This window comes from Tenrec ecaudatus, chromosome X (assembly GCF_050624435.1).
Source record: "Tenrec ecaudatus isolate mTenEca1 chromosome X, mTenEca1.hap1, whole genome shotgun sequence".
In the NCBI taxonomy this organism is placed as follows: domain Eukaryota; kingdom Metazoa; phylum Chordata; class Mammalia; order Afrosoricida; family Tenrecidae; genus Tenrec; species Tenrec ecaudatus.
In genome coordinates this window covers 46,829,457-46,844,320 of record NC_134548.1, presented here as the reverse complement: position 1 = coordinate 46,844,320, position 14,864 = coordinate 46,829,457, and the positions used below count along the sequence as shown (strand labels likewise).

Below are 14,864 nucleotides of genomic sequence, written 5' to 3'. Positions count from 1 at the left end.
GAAAATGAAAAAATATGTTTTTATACATACCTTTTCTTGGTATGTATGAGTGGACCCAATACTTATTTTTACCTATCTTCCTTTTACAAGGAGAAAGCATGCACTAGAATGTTTTTGTCATTCACTGTTTCTGCTATGTTTAATGTCATTCAGTAATATTTGCAAGCATCCTAGATTGAGATTGCATCCTTATATCTAAAATATTTACATATCTAATCATAAAGGGTGTGATATAATAGTATGTTATATGAATGTATGCTGTTTTGAGTATTTCTTATTAATTCAGTCCCTGTGAAGTAAGAATATACTTACACAAGTAGTATGAATCACTGTAATTAAATTGTCAGTTATTGTGCAATGCAAGCCTGGTGACATAGTCGTTATGCATCGGGCTGATAACTGCAAAATCAGCAGTTAGAAACCACCCGTTCCTCTGTGGGAGATTGTAAAGAGTTATAGTCTCAGAAACCCTAGTCTTATTGGGTCACTATGAGTCAGCATCAAATAAATGGTAGTAAGTTTGGTGTTGGTTTTATACTACTGACATTGAGTTGTTTCTGACTCATATCAACCCTATATAGAGTTTCCAAAACTGCAACTAAATCTTTATGGGAACAGACCACCTCCTCTTTCTCCTACAGAGAAGTTAGTAGATTTGAACCTCTGGCCTTATGGTTAACCAGTCTGACACCTAATCCACCATGCCACTAGAATTCCTATTCCTCTCATGTTACTCTTATGTTAACCTGTCCTGTGTTGCTCCTTAGGAGCCATGGTGGTATAGTGGTTAAACGTTGGGCAGCAGTTTGAAAGGGCCAGGCTCTCCGTGGGGAAAAAATGGCACTTTAAACTCCCATAAAAAGTTAACGGATTCAAAAACTCAATATCAAGGGTTCATGAGGGTGGGAGGGAGGGAGAAAAAGAGGAGTTGATACCAAGGGTTCAAGTAGAAAAAAATGCTTTGGAAATGATGATGGCAACATATGTACAAATGTGTTTGATACAATTGATGTGTGGATTGTTATAAGAACTGTGAGAGCCTCAAAAAGCGATTTATTAAAATTTAAAAAGTAAAATGAAAAGAGGTGGAATTCTAGAAAGAAACGGGAACTCACCGAGGCAGTTCTACCCTGCCCTTTAGTGTCATTATGAGTCGGCGTTGACTCAATGGCAGTGAGTTTATATTACTCCCTATGTTACTCATAAAGAGACCTGGTGGCACATGGTTAAATATGTGAGTGCTAACCAAGAGGTGGTAGGGGTTGTTAGGTGCCATCAAGTTGGTTCCAACCCATAGTGACCCCTTGCACAATCATTCCTATGCTTGAGCCTATTGTTGGAGCCACTGGGTCAATCCGTCTCCTTCAAGGGCTTTCTCGTTTTCGCTGCCCCTCTACTGTACCAAGCACAATGTCCCTCTCCAGGGACTCGTTTCTCCTGACAAAATGTGGCCAGTTCAAACCCACCAACTCCTCTGTGGGAGACAGATGTGACAATCTGCTTCCTTAATTACAGCTTTGGAGACTCTATGTAATTCTACTCTGTCCACTAGAATCAACTTAACAGCCGCAGGTTGTTTTTGATTTTTGTGTTGATGCCACCATTTTCTTTGTGCCGTGATACTATTCTGCCCCTCACATCTCTTCATTCTTTAACAGTCCCACCTCATAAAGTGCTGAATTCTTGTCCCACTATAGTCTTATGTGATAAGCACGTGGGAGTAACAGCCCAGCTTTTGTATGCTGCCTACCTTGTGGTATTTTGTCCACAGGCATAGGCCTGTTATTTATATTAGTCAGTGGTTTTCCTTATTTCCTCATTGGCTCGCTCCTAGTGCCGCTGTGTCTTCAGTGTCTCTCAGACTCCCCAGTCTGACTTTGCAACTTTGCATTTCATATCTACCCGCAAAGTAATCTTGGTTCCTTACAACTTCGGTTTTGCTTTTCTTTGCCTGTGTCCCTCCAGTATGGAGGTCTCTCTGTAGGATAGTTTTGCTACAACCAGCTCTTCTGCACTGGACCTGTGAACCTCGTACCTCCTCAAATCTAATTAAGTGTCTCTTACTCTCCTCGGCCCGCTCTCCTCATTTGCCCTTTCTGCTGCTAATCTCTTCTTACTATCTATTGCTTCACTCAGGAGTAACCTTTGGCCCTACATCCACATCTATAATGCTAGCAAAAGTCTGACGGATATTCCTGGAGGAGGAAACTTTTAAAACTCTTTGTATGTTTCCTCCTACATTGTAAACTGTAAAGGTTAAATGGCTGAAAGCAGTAAAGGAACATGTTTCAATAAATTCCATGTTTTCATTGCATAAATGTAGGTTTGCTAATCTAGAATTCCCACATAATTAAAGCATTCCCCACAGCGAATTCTTATGAAAATATAAGTACTGTGCAAGAAGTAGGCTCAAAAAACACTTTATTTTTTAAAATCATTTTATTGGGGACTCTTACCACAAAAACTTGCTTAATCCAGAAAATTAATTCCATGATCATGAAGACAGCATTTGATCACAGCAGGCACCACATCTAATGATGTCCATGAGACCCATGCCATGTATAGATAGTAAAAGTAAGCAATACTAACAATTTTTCCAGGAAGTTGTTATCGGTGGTTTGTTTAAACGTTGTAATTAACCAAGAAATAAAGGGAAAAAAAAACATTTTAATTGTGATTTTTAGTAGTCCATTAACAGTGAGTCAAACTATTTATAAACTGAGTGCCTGTGTTAAAGTGATAGAGTCATCAGTCTACAGTACAAAGTTTTGCATTTATTTCAAGTAATGAAGACTTGAATAAGAGTTGTCACATTTGGATAATGCTTATCATTTTTTCTGTCATGTAATGAAAGGTTTTGGGTGTAGTTGTTCTTCTTTCTTTCATAAGTCTATTCCTACTCTTAACAACCCCATGTAGGTTTTCTGAAGCTGCTTTAGACAGCCCCATCTTTCTCCCTTGTCGTGACCGTTTTAAACTGCCAACGCTGCAGTTCTTAGCATCCCCAGAGCGCCTTTCATTTTACATGTTAGAAGAGCTCAACCCCTAAAATGCCTAATGAGTAAGGTTAAAACAATAAATGAAATTTGTTTCAGCCTGAAATTGCTGGTTTTGTTGATGATGATATGATTTTGCCTCTCCAACATAGGATGGCAACATAGGATGGCTATCCTTTACAAGGAGCTTTACAATTTGTAACTTATAAGACATACATACATACATACGTACATACGTACATACATACCAGCAGCAACAACAAAAGACCCATTGCCACCATTCTGCTTGATAGCAGTCATATAGAACAGAGTAAAACTGCCCCATAGATTTTCCACGGGTGTAACCTTTACAGAAGCAATCTACCTCATCTTTCTTCCTCAGAGTGGCATACTGCTGGTTTCAAACTGCTCACTATCAGTTAGCAGCTGAGTGCTTATAATCACTGTGCCACCAGAGCCACTTTATGGAAAATACCATTTCCTTTAAAAAGTAAAGAGCCCTGACCCATATTGAAGAGCTTACAAAGCAAGCATATCAGAGATCCCTGGTGTCACTTTAAAAGCTGTACTTAGAAAGATAGACGTTTTAAAGACATAACTTACATATGGGTTCCCTCTGTCTTCTATCTTTTTTTAAATCATTTTATTAGGGGCTCATACAACTCTTATCATAGTCCATACATACATCAATTGTGTAAAGCACATTTGTATATTCATTACCCTCATCATTCTCAAAACATTCGCTCTCCACTTAGGCCCCTGGCATCAGCTCCTCATTTTTCTCCTCCCTCCCTGCTCTGTCATGAACCCTTGATAATTTATAAATTATTATTTTGTCATATCTTGTCCTGTCCGATGTCTCCCTTCACTCCCTTCTCTTGTCCATCCTCCAGGGAGGAGGTCACATGTAGATCCTTGTAATCACTCTTTTGTATTATTCTGTTGTTCTGTTTGTGTGTGTCTGTACAATACTTTTATTGGGATTCTTACATTTATTGTCACAATAATATATAACCCAACAATTGCTTAATATATAATCCAGCATTAGAGGGAAAATGTGACTGAGTTTTCTCCTCAAACACTGAAAATAATAGTTATATTTTCATTCTTAATATGTCCATAATTTGTTCCTCATTAATTGTGGAAATTTTAGTTACAATAAATTGACTGTAATTTACAATAGACATCAAGGTCCAAGTAATAAATTCGAGCATAATGAAAAAATATACCATAAAGAAAAATATTCCACAAACTGGTGACTATATATTTACCATATATACTCGAGTATAAGCCGAGTCTTTCAGCACATTTTTAATGTAGTTTTATGGTAAAATTAGGTGCCTCAGCTGATATTTGGGCTGGCTTATACTCGAGTATATACAGTACTTCCTCTCTATAACCTATTTGCGTATGCTATTTTTTTCTAATTGCTATTGTTTTAATGAATTGAGGAGCCCTGATGTTACAGTTGGCTACCATTGGGCTGCTAACTGAAAAGTCAGCAGTTCAAAACCACCAACCACTAAGTGGGAGAAAGCTGGAACTGTTCTACTCCCATATAGATTTAACCTTGGAAACTCACAGCGGCAGTTTCTACTCTGTCCTATAAGGTAACTAGGAGTCAGAATCTGTTGGATGGCATTGAGTAAAGAGTATTATTTTAACTTTTAAATTTTAAAAATCTCAGCCACAGTGACTCTACTTAAGCCTTCTCTTCAACAGTCATCTGTATGTTTTTTATTAACTAAATATGAAGTTTTATTCTTGTTATTTATTCAAGTAACACAAGCACATCGTTTTTTAAAGTCAAATCATACTACTTCTAACAACAAAAAGCAATTTGTGCCCTAATTCTTTTTAAACCCATCCGAGGCAATTACTTTGAGCATTAATTGCTGTTTCTTTTGTAATTAATAACATGTTTTAAAATAATATGCCTATCTTACTATTTCCTGATTTTATAGTTTTACATATCATTTATTGGCTTGCTGCTATGAAAGATTTAGCTCCCATATTTTGCTCTCCCACTCCAGGCCCCTTTTTTTCCCCTGCTATTTTCTTTATGTAATTATCTCATTATTTCAGAGTAAGTCAATATTTAATATTCATACTGTTGAGATTTGATTAATTCTATTATGATTAGATAAATATATACTTATTCACAAAGACATAATTGGAATCAAAAGATAATATTTCTTTTGTTGTATAGTTTATTGTTATACCTGGAGTAAATAGTTGACTTATTTCTTTGCTTGTTTCTTCGTTTTCTATATATTATTGCCAATATCCTCCCTCCTCCCCCCATCCCACTGAACTATATATCTTCTCACAGTGCACCCAACCCCATCAGGTAACTTAGGACATTCACGTTTCTTTTTTCTTGGCAATAAAATCATCCCTGTTTTATTGCAAAATCGTTGTCTTGGCCTACTGGACTACCATCATAATAAGGATTTACTTTGGCTTTAATCTGTACTGGATTCCCTGTTTCCTAGATTCTTGTCTGTCTTGCTTTTCTGCCTCATTTTGGAAAATTATGTATTTTATTAACTTACTGAGAAAGCATGCATTTTTGAGAAAATGTCTTAATGCTACCCTACAATTTGATTGATAGTTTGGCTGGGTATAGCATTCCGAAATTCTTCAAATTTTCTCTCAGAATTTTGAAGGATTACAGGTTATAGATATAATCTGTGCAACCAGACTGCTGGGCCTATATTATAATAGCTGAGTGGCTTGAGCAAACCATAACTTCTCAGTGCCTATATTTCCTCATCTAAAACATCGGGATAATAATCTTGCCTACATTGAGACTTTGGTGAAGTTTAATTGTTCTCTTCCCTCCATTTTTGTCTGGCTTTCCTTCCTGAATGTTTTTTATCTTCTATTATTTCAAATAATGGATTCATATGATTGATCTTTATTTCTAACCTTTTCTATTTTTATCTCCTTGTCTTTTCCCCTTTGAGGTATTTCCTCAACTTGATCTTCTCATTTTTCTGCCCACATCTTCTGTTTGGGCTTTCATTTCTTTATTTTTAAGAGCTCTTTTCTTTCAGCATTTTTTAACATATCATTTATATAGAGTCCTATTCTTATTTATTAGGTTTTCTATCATCCTTATTTATCTGAAAAAATGTTTGTGTTTTTTAATGTGTACTAATATCGTGCAACAATGTGTTTTTATTTTTTTAATCATTTTATTGGGGGCGCTTACAGCTTTTATCACAATCCATTGTGTCAAGCACATTTGTAAATATGTTTCCATCATTTTCAAAACATTTTTTCTACTTGAGCCCTTGATATCATCTCATCCTCACCCCCCTCCATGAACCCTTGATAATTTATAAATTATTATTTATTTCATGTCTTACACTGACCACTATCTTTCTTCACCCACTTTTCTGTTGGGAGGGGTTATATGTAGCTTACTGTCATTGGCTCCCCCTCTCTCCCACCATCATCCCCTTACCCTCCTGGTATCACAACTCTCATTATTGGTCCTAAGGGGTTTATCTGTCCTGGATTCCCTGTCTTGTTGGCTCTTATCTGTACCAGTATACATCCTGTGTAGCCAGATTTGTAAGATAGAACTGGGGTCATGATAATTGGGGTGGGGGAAAGCATTAAAGAAGTAGAGGAAAGTTGTATGTTTCATTGGTGTTATACTGTACCCTAACTGGCTCATCTCTTCCTTGTGACCCTTCTGTGAGAGGATGTCCAATTGTCTACATATGAGCTTTGGGTCTCTGCTCTTTCCTCCCCCTCATTCACAATGATACGATTTTTTCTCCTTTGATGACTGATACCTGATCCTATCGACACCTCATGTTCACACACACTGGTGTGCTTCTTCCATGAGGACTTTGTTGCTTCTCAGCTAGATGTCTACTTGTCTATCTTTAAGCCTTTAAGACCCCCAATGCTATATCTTTTGATAGCCAGGCACCATCAGCTTTCTTCACCACATTTGCTACGTACTCATTTTGTCTTTAGCGATTGTGTTGGGAAGGTGAGCATCACAGAATGCTGGGTTATTCGAACCAAGTATTCTTGCACGAGAATGTCCATCTGCTACCTTAATATTTAACATATATGTACATAGATCTATTTCCCTATCATTATATATAAATATATACACATATGTACATGCCTGTATTTAGACCTCTATAAATGTCCTTTGCCTCCAAGAATTTCCTGTTTACTTTTACTTTCTTCTTGTCCTATCATGTTTGACCTTCATTCAGCTTTCAGTAATTCCTCTTGGTTACATTGCTGAATTTTTTTTTTAATTCCGTCCTTTTCATATGCAAGGAAGCTTCCTCAGAAATTTTTCCCTTCCCCATCCCCCTAGTTTATTATTGTTATCTTTCACAAGTTTTTTTTCTCAAGTCCTTCTTCAAAGATCTGATGATCTTTGGCTGTTCTTTTGTTTTTAAGGGAGAGGTAGTAAATAGTTGCCTGGAAACCCTCTGCCACAGGCAAGGACTGGACCATTTTTTGAGATACCCATGAATGTTGTCAGGGTTTGCAGATCGTTTCATATTAAGCCAATCATTTTGATAAGTGAAAAAAACCTTTCAGTCTTCTACTTTATGTGTGTAATTGAGGAGTGTTGTCAGTATACAAAGGAATCCTGATGGTACAATTATTAAGCACTCAGTAACTATTCACTGGGAGGTGTCCACATGAAGCAATCTTCTTTCAAAAGATTTAAAACCTAGGAAACTTTTTAGAGCAGTTCTACTCTGTCCTGTATGGTTACTGTGAGTAGGAACTGACTTAATGGCAATGAGTTTAGGTTTGGGTTTGGTCAGTCCACAGAACAGGTTATACTCAATTGCAGTGGTTCATGGAGCCACCTCAGCATGGGGGTGGGGTGGGAAGCTAAGGAATTAACCTTTTATTTAAAACATGAACTTTCCAATTGATTCCCATTTAAGTATAGCAGCTCATTTTTAATCCAGGCTTTGGTTCTGCTGTTTAATGTCTCAAAAATGTGGGAGGAATGCTTGGTGGAGAAATATCTGGAGTCAAACTGGTCATGTGAAGTTTCAGCCATTCCTCCTACTGCCTGTTCTGTTTCCCTGCTTTCAAAGGTAGCTGGTGCTTCTTACTCTTTAGCTTTTCTTGGGAACAGTCTGATAGACAAATAAGCTTGTTTCTTAATGGCTTGCATTTTTACTCTGGTTTAAGTTCTCTAAAAAACAAAAGCCAAGAAAGGATTAAGCTTACAAGATATTTGTCAAATAAACTGTTTGTGGTTATTGTTGTTTGACATGGTGCAGGCAAATGATCATCCCACTTGTGTACTATTATCCAGACCAGCAATGTTACCTGTAGCCATAGATCTTTCATCATATCAAATTTCCCTCTAAACTCCTATAATATCACCTTGTCACTATATTGTATTGGCCTAACTATAATGTAATCTTTAATGCCCTCTAGTGGAGGAAAATTACATGTGTTCATTTAATAGACCTGATTGTTTTGAAATTGTGATCATTTAACCTAGTAAAATTCTTCCTGAGATAATAGATGAATGGCAAATGCACATATTATATAGATACATTTTTTAAATGTCAAAATTTAGGTGATACATTAAAATTCATGTTTTTTTCAAAACAAGGATTTTTAGCCATGTAATTTATAATCTTAAATAATACTCAAAACTAAATATTTTGCTATTGAGTTACTCTTCAAACTCATGTGACATTGAAATTGCAGATGAGTAGTACTTTTGTTTAAAGCCAGTGCATTCAGCAGTGGTACTTTCTGGAAGATTTGTAGTTTAAGAAATGCATATTGCAAAAGGAGCCCTGGTTTCATAGTGGTTACAAACTGGGTTGCTATCCACAAAGTCAGCAGTTCAAAACTACCAGTTGCTCAACAGAAGAAATATGAAGCTTTCTACTTGGGCAAAGATTTACAATTTTGAAAATCCTACGCATTTCTACACTATCTAATAGGGTCACTGTGTGGTGGACTTGATGGCAGTAAGTATAAGAGTAGCCTATGCGGAATAGCACTAATACATAGTTATCTACAAGTAGATGGTATTTCTTGGTCATTCTCTGAAAAATACATGAATGTGTATATGTCACCTATAGTACACTGCCATGGGAGAAAGATGTGACAATTCGCTTCCCTAAATTCCCCCACAGTTTACAGTCTATAGAGTCACTGTGATTTGGACCTGTTTCAACAGCAGTGCCTTGGTTTCGGCTTAGTAAATTGCCTAAAATTTGGGATATGTTTCGAGTAATTTTCCATGTAGGTATCACCAGACTGGGAATAAGAGACTTGAGTTCATTTCCAGTTGTGCTGTGAACTAGCTGTGTGACTTTTCAGGCATGTCACTTGCCTTCCCGGGTCTCATTTTCCTCATGAGTGAACTGTGAGGATGGAGGGAAGAGTATGTTAATGGTTCTCTTACCCTTCTTCCCAGTTGTACATTCTCTCATTCGGTGGTAAATAAACTTTGTGTAATGATGAAGATGTAATAGACATTGCATGGATGAGTTCTGTATACCAGATACAGTTTTGTTTTGTTTTTTAGTGACTATTTCTCTTTTTTTAGTCCTTTTATTGGGAGCTCATACAACTCTTATCACAATCCATACATCCATCCATTGTGTCAAGCACTTTTGTACATTGTTTCCCTCATCATTCTCAAAATATTTGCTTTCTACTTGAGCCCTTGGTATTCCGCTCCTCATTTTTCTCCTCCCTCCTCACTCCCCCCTCCCCCATGAACCCTTGATAATTTATAAATTATTGTTACTTTGTCATATCTTGCACCATCCAACATCGCCCTTTACCCACTTCTCCACTACCTGTTCCCCAGAGAGAAGGTTATATGTAGATCCTTGTAATCTGTTCCCCCTTTCTACCACACCTTGCCTCCACCTTCCTGGTATCGCCACTCTCACCACTGGTCCTGAGGCATTCATCTGTCCTGGATTCCCTGTGTTTCCAGTTCGTATCTGTACAAGTGTACATCCTCCAGTCCAGCCGGATTTGTAAGGTAGAATTGAGGTCATGATAGTTGCGGGGAGGAAGCATTCTAGAACTAGAGGAAAATCGTATGTTTCATCACTGCTACACTGCACCCTGACTGGCTCATCTTCCCATGGCCCTTCTGCATGGGAATGTCCAATTTCCCACAGATGGGACCTGGGTCCCCACTCCGCACTCCCCTTCATTTACAATACTATGATTTTTTTTTTTGGTCTTTGATGCCTGATACCTGATCCCTTCAACACCGTATAATCTCACAGGCTGGTGTGCTTCTTCCATTTGGGCTTTGTTGTTTCTCAGCTAGATGGCTGCCTGTTTATCTTCAAGCCTTTAAGACCCCAGACACTATATCTTTTTTTTTTTTTTTCGCTTGTCAGCAGTTTATTTCACAGCCTAAAGTGGATTTGGCTCAGGTGAGTGCAAGTCGGTTCTGGCCTGCCCGCCCCACCCTCCCACCAAAGTCCAAACAAGAAGGGTTGCATGGGGCATGAAGTCAACCTTGGAGCACAAAGGGGGTCTCCACGGCCTGACCCCGAGCTGCCAGCATGTTAGGAAGGCACTGGGTCCCCAGACTCAATTTACACTGGAGGCGGACAGGGTGAGGTTCAGTGTCCAGTGAGGGGCAGTCCAGGCGCTACGGAACCACGCTTCTTCGCCGTCCTGTCTCAGAATGTTTATGGATAAGGGCATGGAGGTTGGAGTGAGGGGCTCCTGGAGGGTCCTTGTTACATGTTGGCCCGCTCACGCTGCAACCGCGAGTTGTAGCCACGGGATACCATGTTCCAGGCGTCCATGTAGCGGTCCTTGCACATGGTGATGCACTTCTGCTCAGAATTATCCAGGGAGCCTCCAGGCTTTCCTATGCACTTCCGGAAGCACTTGTCCGTCATCCTCTGTAGCAACTCTTGCGCATTGGCGAAGGCAATCTGTACTTTCACCTGCTCCATGACACCAGGGTCCAGTTTCCCGCCCCCAGAGTTCCCAAAATCTAAGCCGAAGCCTCCCTCCATTGCTCTGCAAAGTCACCCCGACGCTATATCTTTTGATAGCTGGTCACCATCAGCTTTCCTCACCACATTTGCTTATGCACCCATTGCCTTCAGCAATCATACCAGGAAGGTGAGCATCTCAGATTGCCAAATTGTTAGAACAAAGTGTTCTTGAATTGAAGGAGTAGTTGAGTGGAGACCCAATATCCATCTGTTTCCTTAATACTAAACCTATAAATATATGTACATAGATCAATTTTCCCCTCATCATATATAAATATATTTACATCTGTATATGCCTGTATTTAGATCTCTATAACTACCCTTTGCCTCCTAGTTCTTTCCTATATTTCTTTGTACTTTACTCTTGTGCCACTATCATTTTCAGCCTTCATTTGGATTTTAGGAATTCCTCTCAGTTACATTGTCCTTGATCCAGCCCTGCCAGACCTCCTACACCCTCCTTGCTACTGATTTTGGATCACTTGTTGTTCCCTTCTACCTGAGTTTGTTAACACCATTTCCTTTCCACCGCCTCGTCCTCTCCCATGCCCTCGGAACTGTCATCCCATTGTTCTCTCTTCCAGCTTGTTTATCCCTCCTGTCCCTTCCAGGTAGACATGCAGTGACAATATGCACCATCACAAGACCAAGTACAATGAAGCAACAATAGAAAAAACAGTAGCTATTTGTTGTCCTTTACAAGTGCTTTCCAGTCAAGTCTGATGGGGTGCCATTCCCTGACCCCACATCTATCTCTAGGGACTTCATTGCTCTGCTCTCCCCGCTGCTCTGCTGCATGCCCAGTGGCTGGCTTCAGCTTAGTGGACTCAGGGCAGGCACAATTCCCGCTATGTGTCTCTAGTGTTGTCCCCCATGGTGCTATGGGTCAGTGAGGAAAGCTGTGTCCCGTGGTAGGGCCAGCCCGGTGGTCATCTCTGTGCATTGCTGCTCTGAACAGAAACACTGTCCTCAGAGCTTGGTGAGCCAAGATGAGCTTCACTCTTTTTTCCCCCTGCTCCCATCGTTGGCTCCTGTGTGCTCTAATCAGACAAGTCCCTCTTCCTTGAGCTGTAGCTTCAGTGCTTTCCTCTGAAATGAATTCTTCTAGGCGGGGGAGGGTGGTGCTGTGCACTTAGTTAGTAATGGGGCTGGCCCCTCAGGCCTCTGTATCAGTTCCCTGCTTCATGTAAGTTTGTTGCATTCTTGTCTTGGAGGACCGGGTTGAAGTTATCAGATATCGTTTTTTGAGGCTCCCAAAGACCGGTAGTATTGACAGGAACAAAAATCACTAGCAGTAACACAGTTTGATAAATGCTGAGATACTGATGCATATATAACTCAAACAAAACTCTGGGCTATTGAGTTGATTTCAACTCATAGTGACTCTCAAGGACAGACTAGAACTGTTCTTGTGGGTTTCCAACATTGTGTAGCATTCAGCCTCATCTTTCTCCTGGGGAGTGGCTGGTGGGTTCAAGCCACTGACCTTGGGATTAGTAGCTCCATGTGTAGCCTATTATGTCACCAGGGTTCCTTACTTCTGTGGCTACTTTTACTTTTTCTGTTTCCCTGACTGTGACCTAGTATCTTCTATTTGATTGGTTTCATTTCTCTACCACTATCCTCTAACTTGAAGTTTGTAATATATAATATTATGGGAAATCATATAATAAAGCCCATACAGAACTGAAACTGAAGTTGATTAGAGGATTATTTGAAATAAATAGGTACACTCTAAGTGTCTAATAAAAAGGACACTGTAGGAACTAACAAAACTGAATTCATTTAGTGATTTAAAATCACAAATGTATGGTCTACTACCCCTGTCTTTATTCTTTCAGACATTCTCTAGAGCCATCTTCACACCACCTACTGCTTCTCCTTCGCTTCCTATAGGCAGCTCCCCAAACCTCCATTCTACTTATGCAACACCTGTCAAAACGATATTTTCTGCATTGCTATTACCCTCGTTCCAGCTACAAGGCTGGTCTGGATCACAGCAAAGATTTTTAATGAATGGGTTTCTTTGCCTCCACTCTCTCCTATTCATTCTTCCCATCAAGGTGTCATTGGAGTTGTACTCAAAACCAGATATTATCCCATTACTGCAAAAATTTTCATTGCTCCACATTTCATATACAAAAATGTTTCAATGCCCCAGCTTAGCTTTGAAAGCCTTCCAAAAATGATTTTAAGTCAAACTGCTTAACTAGGGCCCATGGAGCCATTTAGCAGAATAATAGGAAACAGAACTTTACCTTTCCTGTTTCTTAGTCAAGTAGTTTAAGTCTACTTTTTGTGTGTGTACTTTCTGTATATACATATCTATATTCCTTTCATTTATTCATCTTTTGTCTTCTCTGACCCTCTAGCCTGAACTATCTGCAGCTTCTGCACTGCCTAGGCTCTCTGTTCTTGAAAAATATTGTCCCATCTGCTTGGCACTTCATGCGCTTCTTTCTATGTCACTACGTCAAAATCCCACTTGTAGTTTGCCTCAAAGTTTTCCCTGACTTCCTCCCCAGCTAAGGTAGACATACCTCATCTAAAAACACCCTCCTGTATATGCCTGGGAGCCCCGGTGGAGTAGTGGTTATGCATTGGTCTACTCGCCAGTCAGCAGTTTGAAACAACCAGCTCCTATAAAGAATTTAAGTCTTAGAAACCCCAAAGGGCAGTTCTACTCTGTTCTGTAAGGTCATTATGAGTTAAAATTGACTCAATTGACTCTATGACAGTGAGCTTGTTAAGGCACAGAACTATGTACTAGTATAGTTTAGTAATCGATCTTCACATTGCCAGCTTCTTTTTATCAAACTTAGTTTGAATGTCATTTGTTACAGATAGGAAAGAATTGTTTGCGCCAAAAATGGTCACAACAAAATTAATGGTACATAAGACGTACTATGTACCATGCTGTGTCGAACACCATGGCAAGCGCCATCACATACATTTGTAATCATCCAGCACTAACGACAACCCTGTGCAACTCTTATATTTAACTATTTTCTAGATGAATGTAAAAGCCCATGCTGTTAAGAGGTGGAGACCAGGTAGTATAGTGGGTTACATGTTGGACTGCTAACTGCAAGGTGAGCAGCTCGAAACTACCAGCCTACTCCATAGGAGAAAAATGAGGTAATACCCTGCCCATAGGATCACTCGGAATCAGAATTGGCTTGCTGGCTGCGAGAAGTAATGCAGGCAAGATTTGAAGATAAGCCTTTCGACCAAAAGTCTGTTATGCTTGATCTATGGAAATAGAATGACCCATCAACCATCCCCGTTTGCCTAGTACTGAGAGGGAGTTCTCACGACATGGGGCTTTCAGTGCCATAACCAAGAAAGAAAGTCTTGGGCAGAAAGGGATGACCTAGTCCCCTTATTGTTCGAAGTCACATATATAAAAAACCATAATATAGAGTGACCTAAATAAGTTATTGATTGAATTTATTACTGTACTACTGAGTTATGAATTAGACCTTTGGTTATAAGTGACAAATGATTCTTAAATAAAGAGGAGCTAAGCTGCTGCCTAACTTCCATGTACTTGTTTTCACTGGCTCTGAGTATCCTGCCTGCTGGGGTGTCATTCAACGATATGATTCAGATATTAGAAGCCTCTTGTAACCCAATTTTTAAGAAAACATTTTACCAATTCCAACTTTGATAGAATTAAAAAATAATTCATTTTTGATACTTTTGTATTTATTCTAGTGTTTATTATCTTCTGCTTTCTTTTGAATTAATGCTTTTCTATGTTTATTTTGTTGTGGTGGTTTTATAAGTATGATTTTCTCCATATGAAATCTAGGATAGGTAAATCTATAGAGACAATAACTAAATTAATAGTTCC

The 14,864-nt window shown here is 39.1% G+C and overlaps 1 protein-coding gene and 1 pseudogene across 8 annotated transcripts in view; one reads left to right on the top strand and one right to left on the bottom strand.

Moving 5' to 3' along the window:
* The window catches only part of CASK (calcium/calmodulin dependent serine protein kinase), a 450,866-nt gene that overhangs the window by 155,574 nt on the left and 280,428 nt on the right, over positions 1-14,864 (top strand). The window lies entirely within an intron of this gene.
* Positions 10,742-11,026, bottom strand: LOC142434101 (mitochondrial import inner membrane translocase subunit Tim13 pseudogene; annotated as a pseudogene).